This window comes from Silene latifolia, chromosome X (genome assembly GCF_048544455.1).
Source record: "Silene latifolia isolate original U9 population chromosome X, ASM4854445v1, whole genome shotgun sequence".
NCBI lineage: Eukaryota > Viridiplantae > Streptophyta > Magnoliopsida > Caryophyllales > Caryophyllaceae > Silene > Silene latifolia.
Window position 1 is genome coordinate 319,396,327 of NC_133537.1, and position 9,690 is coordinate 319,406,016.

Consider the following 9,690-nt stretch of genomic DNA (forward strand, 5'->3'; position numbering starts at 1 on the left):
ATTATTTTGATCAAAGTAAATAAAAATCCAAAGATGACAAAAAATGCAATACAAGAATTGAAATGTAAGTTAGGGAGTTAGAAATATTTACAAGTGGTGGTTTAGGGAGGACTCCACCAAACTCTCATTCTTGATGAGATGTCAAGGGGGCATGTTCAAGGTGTTGTTGATGTTGCTTAACACCTTGAAAAAGTAATCAAAAGCTTGTTCATTATTATGGTAGAGGTCCTCAATAGACCGTGGCCCTTGTTGTTGATCATGATCGATGGCATGCCCAATGTAGGGATTAAAAATCCCTTCAAACTCGTCGTCCCAAAGACCACAAACTTCATTGAGTTGATCATTGAAAATCTCTTACTTAGATGGAGACAACTCTCCCAATTTCTTCTCTTGGCCAATGAGGCCATCCTCTTCTTCCTTGGTTGATTTTGATGAGCTTTGCAAGCTCTCCTTGTCATAATTCACTTGCTCTTTGAATGGAGCATCTTCAACTTTCTTCCTCCATTGGAGTTCCGATTTCTTCCTTTCATCTTTTCGGCTATAATGATCAATCATGAAACACGGCTCATGCAAACGAGGAGCTCTCATAGTCTTGTCAAGATTAAAAGTTATGCTTTCATCTCCCACTTCTAGAGTGAGCTCTCCATGTTTCACATCAATCACCGCACCGGCGGTGTGTAGGAAAGGTCTTCCTAGGATGATTGGAATGTTGGAATCTTCCTCCATATCAACAATGACAAAGTCCACCGGGATGAAAAACTTCCCAATTCGCACGGGGACATCTTCCCATATCCCTAACGGTGTCTTCGTCGATCTATCGGCCATTTGGAGTGTGATGTTGGTGCATTTAAGCTCTCCCATCCCCAACCTTTTACTTACCGAGTATGGCATGACACTCACACTAGCCCCTAGATCACATAAGGCTTTGTTGATCGTTGTGTCGCCAATGGTACACGGTATTGAGAAGCTTCCCGGATCCTTTAACTTTGGAGGTGAACTCCCTTGAAGTATTGCACTACTCACCTTAGTGAAGGCGATAGTCTCAAGTTTCCGGATCGACTTCTTCTTTGTGAGGATATCTTTCATATACTTCGCATAGGCCGGAACGTGATTGATTATTTCCGTGAAAGGAATTGAGACTTCTAAATTCTTCACAATTTCCATGAACTTTCCAAGTTGATCATCAAATTTGGGCTTGGCTTGACGACTTGGAAAAGGAAGTCTAATCACAATAGGCTCCTTCTCTTTGGCCTTGTATTCACTTTTCTTTGAACTTTCTTCTTTTGTTGATTCTCCATCTTTGGAGTTTTGCACAATTTCTTCCTTTTTACTAGCTTCCACAACTTCATCCTCAACTTGCTTCTTCGGTGCTTCATACCTTGTACCACTTCTCAAGTGAATGGCACTAACCGTTTCATGTCTAGGGGGATTACTTTGAGGTGGTAATTGCCCCTTTTGTCTTTGTGAGCTTGAAGATGCTAGTTGAGTCAATTGTGTTTCCAACATCTTGGTGTGAGCTAGAATGTTGTTGATGGTGGTTTCCTTTGGTTGGCTATCTTTTTGCATTTGGGTGAAAAATTCTTGTTGATTCTTTTGCATTTGGAGGACCGCTTTTTGGACATCAAAACCTTGGTCATTTTGGTGATTGTATGGATTTTGATTTTGGTAACCTTGGTTTTGATTGTAAAAGGGTCTTTGATTTTGGTTTCTCATGGGTGGTGGAGTGTATGTTGTTTGAGGGTTTTGAACATTTTGGCTTTTGTATGAGAGATTTGGATGGAACTTGCTCATTGTAAAAATTGGAATAAGGGGTACCACTCTTGTAAGCTTGGAAAGCATTAACTTGTTCGGTTGTTCCCCTACACTCACTTGGGTCATGACCCAAAGTTCCACAATTCTCACATATCCCACATGGGATTGATGAGGATGCCGTCATGGCATTGACATGATGCTTCGATGATTTTGAGTTTTCCTCAAGTCTAGCCATAGCTTGTTCAAACTTCAAGTTGATTGTGTCAATGTGAGCACTAAGTTGAGCACCCAATTGAGTAACGGAGTCCACTTCATGCTTTTCTCCTCTAGTAGCCTTGCGAGGTCTACTATATTGTGAGTTATGGACCGCCATTTCCTCAATCTTGTTCCATGTTTGATTGTCATCAACTTCGGTGAACATTCCATTTGATCCCATATTGAGAATGTTCCTAGAATCTTCATATAAACCATTCCAAAATTGTTGCACCAAAAACCATTCGCTAAGTCCATGGTGAGGACATGAGCGACAAATACCTTTAAACCGCTCCCAAGCTTCATACAAAGACTCTTCATCCCTTTGCTTAAAACCCGTAATTTGAGCTCTTAGCATGTTGGTCTTTTCCGGTGGGTAGAATTTTTGTAGAAAGCTAGAGCCAACTTCTTCCAAGAATCTATTCCAAGGGTGGCCTTATCAAGGCCCTTCAACCATTGCTTAGCGGTGCCGATTAACGAAAAAGGAAATAAGACCCATCTAATTTGGTCTTGAGTCACGCCCGTTTGAGAGATAGCATCACAATAATCGCAAAAGGTTTCCATATGAGAATGAGGATCCTCACTAGGCATCCCCCCAAATTGGCTCCTCTCAACTAGTTGGATGAAGGCGGACTTGGCAATAAAATTTCCGGTGAGATGTTGCGGTGTAGGAGTACCATTTGGTAGATTATCCTCGGTGGGTACGGAGTGTGACGAGAATTTCGGCATTGTAGGTGGATTTTGTGGGGTATTGTGTAATGGGTTTTCTTCTCCTTCTATTGCGAAAGGATTGACAAACTCACTAGTGGGTTGAACAACTTCACCAACACCTCTCAAATTCCTCCTAACAAGTCTCCTATTGTTCGTCAAGGTTCTTTCGATTTCACGGTCAAAAGGTAACAAATCACTTTGTAACCTTCTAGACATGCAAAATATCAAACAACTCAAAAACAATTAGAACAAACCTTGAGGAGTGTTACTTCCTCAAGGTGAAGAAAGACACAACTAAAAACAATAAAAAGAAATCTAAGTCAAACAAACACCGTCCCCGGCAACGGCGCCATTTTTGATCGGTCCGTTTCGTATTCACAAATAAATAGATGTGGTCGTTGGTCACGGTCGAATAAAAACACAATTTATAGCTTAACAAGCAACTCTACAATTAGTAAAGAGGCAAGTAAAGGTCGGATCCCAAGGGACGGGAGTTGAAATGAGATTTCTATTGTAACTAGCGGTGTCTAAGGGGTGTCACAAATTGGGTTGATGTAGAAGGTTACTAAACTAGAATAACAATGAAAATAAACAAGCAAGATGAATAAAAAGGGGTGTAAACAATTGATTAAAGGCACTAGGGTGTCATGGGATCATAGGGGAATCATGGGATATGATCATACAAACATGTTCTCAAATTATAAGCAAGCAATTATTGTTGTGATGGATTGAGTTGGGTTATATCTTACAATCCTAGGAAAGTTTGGGTCCCGGAGCCGAATCGATTAGATTGTACAACACCTACAAGTCGACTTAATCTTCCCTACTCAACAACATGCATGGTCTAATGAGACTCGAGTTGGGTTATGTCTTACAAGTCTCATTGAAAAGATAGGAGATGATAGTAAATGCAAGGATTCATAGGCTTAGCATTTCATCAAGTATAACATGTGCATGAGTTGAGATCAAAACAAGCAAGCAAATAAAGCATGAAAGCATATTAATTTAAGCATGAATCATTCCCCATGTTGGTTTCCCCTAATCACCCATTAACCCTAGCTAAGAGACTACTCACTCATTATCATGTTGATCATGCTAGCAAGGTTGTCAATCATACTAACAATATGAAACGTGATGAATAAATGAAAGTAATTAACAATAATTAAAAAGGGATTAAGAGATTATACCTACTAATGATTCCAATAATAAAGCAAGAATAATAGAAGTACTTGATGTTTGATTGAGAGGTTGTCAATCTCCCAATAATAATCCAAATAATCTTCAATTACCCAAAATAAAGGATGAACAAAAGAGAGATTAAAGAACTAAAACTTGGATTAAAACTTGATTAATACTTGATGTTGGGCCCTAAATTATCTTGCCTGACCTGATATAGGCCAGGCAACAGCCAAAGACAACTTCCAGGCTCTAGAGATCCAAAACCAGGCATTACTCCAAGGTTGACAGGCACTAAGCAGGAGTTGATTGAAGACAGGCGAGAAATAACCAGCAGCCTGAAAAGATAAAGCACCAGGCCATTGCAGGCAACAAACAAGCAGTCTCATATGTTCCCTACAAAAAAGGAAGACCAATTCCAGAAGGCAAAGATATAGGGAGCAGTCAAAGCAACGGCTAAGAAAGAAGCAACCATCTCCGGGTAAATAGGGCACATTCCCTATTTACCAGGAAAACCTAAACGGCACAAAGGGATTGAAAGCAACCACCTATAAATACAAAGAAAGGGAAGACAAGAAGGATCATCTGAGATATCATCACTTTTACTCATATACTTTGTATTCTTAAGCAATATATTCTTTCATCACGCCCTTTGATATAACAATACTCGTCAAAGGCTATCCAAAATCATAGTAACAATCACTCCGGCTTGGTGCCCGTGGTTTTTTCCCTTATTCCCGTGGTTTTTCCACGTATAAAATCCTTGTGTCATTATTTGTTAGTTTGCTTTACATTTAATTATTCCAATCAGGCAAGTTATTCGAGTTAGATCACCCTACATATAAATTCTGGCGGGACGCTCTAGATCTTTGAAAATCCTGCTAAAACAATTGGCGCCACCGTGGGGCATCTAACTCAAAAATAATCAAAAGCCCACCATCAAAATACCACAAAACACTAAGAAAAAATGGCAGGAGATAGCATTGAGCAACAATTAGTCTTTGCCAAACAACGATTGTTGGAGATGGAACAACCGAAACAAAAAATGATCCAGGCTGAAGCAGAAGTGGCAAAATTGAAAGAATCGAATCCACCTAAAGATACAGTTGGGAGAAAAAGTTTCAGGATCAAAATTGAAAGTCCAACCTGGCACACCATTCTCCTCCATCATAAGGAACATTGACTTCTCCAATATTGGTACTCCAACTCCATCCAAAGCAGGAGAAGAAACGGACTCATGAGAACTCCAAAATCAAGAACTCCAAGATCAGACTAACACAGCCATTATGATGGCTATGCTCCAGGAAATCCAAAAACTTCATGAGAGATTTGAAAAGATCCCAGGAGTTCCTACCCCAATTGAAGAAGCAAATCCAGAAAGCTATCTTTGATTCTCCCTTCGTGGATGAAATAGCAAAAACAGACCTGCCAAAGAAGTTTGTGATTCCCTCAATGAGAATCTATGATGGAACCACTGATCCACAAAACCACGTTGCCTATTACAAGCAAAGAATGCTGGCAGCATCAATTCCCAGTGAACTACGTCAAGTCTGCATGTGTAAAGGATTTGGAACAACTCGAATGGACTGCCTTGCAATGGTACATAAACTGCCAAATGGAAGCATCAAGTCCTTTGTCGACCTGGTCAATTCTTTCAATCATCAATTTGCCAGCAGAGGGAACTAGAGAAGAGATCCAGTGACCTGTACGGGGTTAAAAAGAAGCCTGGAGAATAAATCGATCATACATGACAAGATTCAACAAAGAAAAAGTGTCAATCCCCAGATGTGATGTTGGAACAGCCATTGAAGCTTTCAGGCAAGGGCTACCCCTGGACAGTGACTTCTATGATGAAATGACCATGAAGCCCTGTCATACCTTTGAAGATGTCCAAGCATTAGCCATAGGCTATATCAGGCTGGAAGAAGACAAAGGCTACAAGGCGGAACAATGCCGACAACAACTCGGATATGACAAAACCAACAGAAAAGCTTTAACAACAAAGGAAGCAGTTCCAGGCCATCTCCCTACGCAAGACCTGACGGATCGAAGTCAACTATACACATGAACAACGAGGTAACTCCTATACTTATCCTCCTGTCCCGGAATATAACTTCTCTGTTGACATTGCAGGATTAATCAAGAGGCTTGACCACATGGGAGACATTGTCAAATGGCCAAAGAAGTCAGACAACCCCAACTCAAGAAAGGACACCACCAGGTGGTGTGAATTTCACATGGACATAGGTCACACGAGAAGAATGCCTGGGATTACGGAGACAAGTGGCTTACCCGCTAAAGAAAGGATACCCGAAAGACTTGATGCAAACAAAGAACAAGGAAGATGACGGAACAAGAAGAAACACGAAAGCGACAACGTGACCTACCCCCTGCACCACCCATTTATGAAGTCAAATTCATCAATGGAGGATCGGAAATTTGTTGCACGACCGGTTAATTTGCTAAGAAAATTGCCAGGAGTCAAAAATGAAATCTCCTTTTAAATCTAGCAATTTACCTCAAATTACTTTTGACGACACTGATATGCAGGGCATTCCAGACCTCCACCACGATAGCTTGGTAATCACCATGCAAATAGGGACTGCACGTGTCATGAGAATCCTGGTAGATGGAGGCAGTTCAGTAAACCTGATCATGCTCGATGTCCTTAAAGCAATGAAGATTGATGAGAACCAAATCATAAAGAAATCTAATATCCTAGTAGGATTCAGTGGAGAAACAAGAAACACACTAGGAGAAATACACCTACCCACATATGTGGAAGGAGTATCTTCATATGAAAGATTTGGAGTCCTGGACTGCCTGTCATCCTACAATGCTATATTGGGAAGGCCATGGATCCACAACATAAGAGCCATACCCTCTACCTATCACCAATGCATCAAAATACCAACAGAATGGGGAGTAGCAACCATTAAAGGTGAACAAAAATCTGCCCAGGAATGTTATACTGAGGCATTGAAGCCTTCCAAGACAGGTAAGTCCCTCGCCTAGCAATTACAGTACCCTGTCAGGACAACTCATGTGGCAGAAACCAAAATGGAAACTGATCAAGTAATTTTAGACCCTGAGTACCCTGACAGGCATGTACTAGTAGGATCTGATGTCCCTGACAATATCAGGCCAGAATTAGTAAGTTTTCTTAAAAGTAAATCTTCATGTTTTGCCTGGTCACATTTTGATATGACCGGAATAGATGCCAATATTATTACACATAAACTAAATGTTGATGAGTCTTATAAGCCTGTCCAGCAGAAAAGAAGAAAATTTGCCGCTGAAAGACATGCCATCATCAATGAAGAAGTAGACAAACTACTGGACATGGGGATGATAAGAGAAGTCATGTACCCCAGCTGGCTAGCCAACGTAGTGGTGGTTCAAAAGAAGAATGGCAAGTGGAGAGTCTGTGTAGATTACACAGACCTCAATAAAGCCTGTCCAAAAGACCCATTTCCACTCCCACACATAGATGCAATGGTGGATGCCACAGCAGGACATGAACTCCTGACATTCATGGATGCCTCAAGTGGATTCAACCAAATCAAGATGCACCCATCGATCGGGAACATCTTTGCATTTATCACAGAAAGAGGCATATACTGCTACACAGCAATGCCTTTTGGCCTGAAAAATGCAGGAGCAACATACCAACGCCTGGTCAACACAATGTTCAAAGATCAAATAGGGGACACCATGGAAGTCTATATTGATGACATGGTAGTTAAATCAAAGAAAGTCAAGATCATGTCGGGACTTGAAACGACCTTTAAAATCTGGAAGATTTCAATATGAAACTCAATCCATCCAAATGCCATTTCGGGGTATCCTCGGGAAAATTCTTGGGGTACATGGTGACCAAAAGAGGAATAGAAGCTAGCCCAGAACAAATAAGAGCCATACTAGAACCGGAATCCCCAAGTCAGTCAAAGATATTCAAAAACCGACAGACGAGTTGCGACCCTGAATAGATTCATTTCCAGATCATCGTAAGATGCAAGACATTCTATGACCTACTCGGGAAGAACAAAGCATTCAAATGGTTGCTCGAATATGAGTCGGCCTTCCAGAACTCAAAACATACCCGACTACACCTCCGTTACTTGCCAAACCAGACAAAGGAGAACCCCTGACAGTCTACCTATCAGTCACACGAAACAAGAATAAGTGGAGTCCGACCAAAGAAATTGATGGCCAACAACATCCAGTCTACTATGTAAGCAAAAGTCTCCTAGATGCGAAAACAGGTATGGCCTACTTGAAAAATATGTACTTGCTTTAGTAATGTCCTGTACTAAACTTCGACCTTATTTTGAAGTCACCCAATCATTGTAAGAACCAACTTGCCTATCAAATCTGTCCGAGAAGGCCCGAGTTGTCGGCGAGAATGGCAAAATGGTCGTACAAATTAGCACCTATGATATAACCTTTGAACCCGTGACGACAATTAAGTCTCGGCACTAGCGAGACTTCGTGGGTGAATTCAGCCCTACCCTAGAACCAGACCTCATAAAAGAGGTCAACCTTCTTGACACAAAAAAAGACCAGGAATGGATTCTCCATGTAGATGGGGCAACAAATAAGAAAGGCACTGGCCTAGGATTAGTCCTAAAATCACCACAGGGAGACCTAATTGCACCGTTAGTTGTGAGTTCAAAGCCACGAATAATGAGGCTGAATATGAAGCCCTGATTGCTGGATTAAAGGTATGTATAGAACTCGGTGTAGCAAACCTCAAGGTAAAAACTGACTCTCTCTTAATTTCCAATCAAGTTAAAGGAGTATATGCTGCAAAAGATTCAAAAATGATACTCTATTTGGAATATGTCAAAAACCTTTGCAAAAAATTCCAAACCTTTGACATTGACCAAATACCAAGGGACTTAAATTCCCAGGCGGATGCCCTAGCCAGCCTGGGATCAAATTTCAGCCCTGCTGTGTTTGACAAAATACCCATCGTCCACCTGCTGGAACCAACCATAGAAAAGCCTGAACAAATTTGTCCTATTCAGGAAGATACAAATTCCTGGACTAAACCTTACTATGATTGGTTCCTACAGGGGATACTCCCTGCAAATAAAAACGAAGCAAGGGCCCTGAAAATCAAAGCATCCACTTATACCATTATAAATAACATCTTGTTTAAAAAGTCTCAGGCTGGACCTTACTTACGTTGCCTGGAACCAAATGAAGCAAGCCAGGTTATAGAAGACATACATAATGGCTACTGCGGAAATCATAAAGGTGGAAGAAGCCTGGCAAGCAAAATTCTCGTGAGGCTACTTACGGCCAACCCCGAGAGCGATCGCATAGCATACTGACTCAAAATGTGAAGCTGTCAAATCCATTCCCCTATATCCATCAACCATCGAACTACTACATTCCATCTCGGCCCCGGCCATTCATGAAATGGGGCATGGACATAGTAGGAAAGCTACCTCGGCGCACGGACAAAAAGTCTTTATGCTAGCAATGACTGACTACTTTTCCAAATGGATAGAGGCAGACTCTTACAGGCAAGTCAAAGAAAAAGATGTCATATCATTCATCAAAAAAAATATCATATGTAGATATGGAATACCTTCAGAAATAGTCTGTGATAATGGGACACAATTTGTGGGAAAAAGAACAAACTAATTTCTCGTGCACAATGGAATATCAATTTAGTCACATCTACACCAGGCTACCCTAAAGCCAACGACAAGCAGAATCAAGCAACAAAGTAGTAATCGTTGCTTGAAGAAAAAGTGAAAAGAAGAAAAGGAAGATGGGCGAGAAGAG

At 41.0% G+C, this 9,690-nt stretch overlaps 1 non-coding gene across 1 annotated transcript; it reads left to right on the top strand.

Moving 5' to 3' along the window:
* The first annotated feature begins 2,255 nt into the window (after nt 1-2,255).
* On the top strand, nt 2,256-2,362 carry LOC141624300 (small nucleolar RNA R71). Its single transcript, XR_012534107.1, has one exon. It is a non-coding gene; the product is annotated as a small nucleolar RNA R71 (small nucleolar RNA).
* Nucleotides 2,363-9,690: the final 7,328 nt, after the last annotated feature.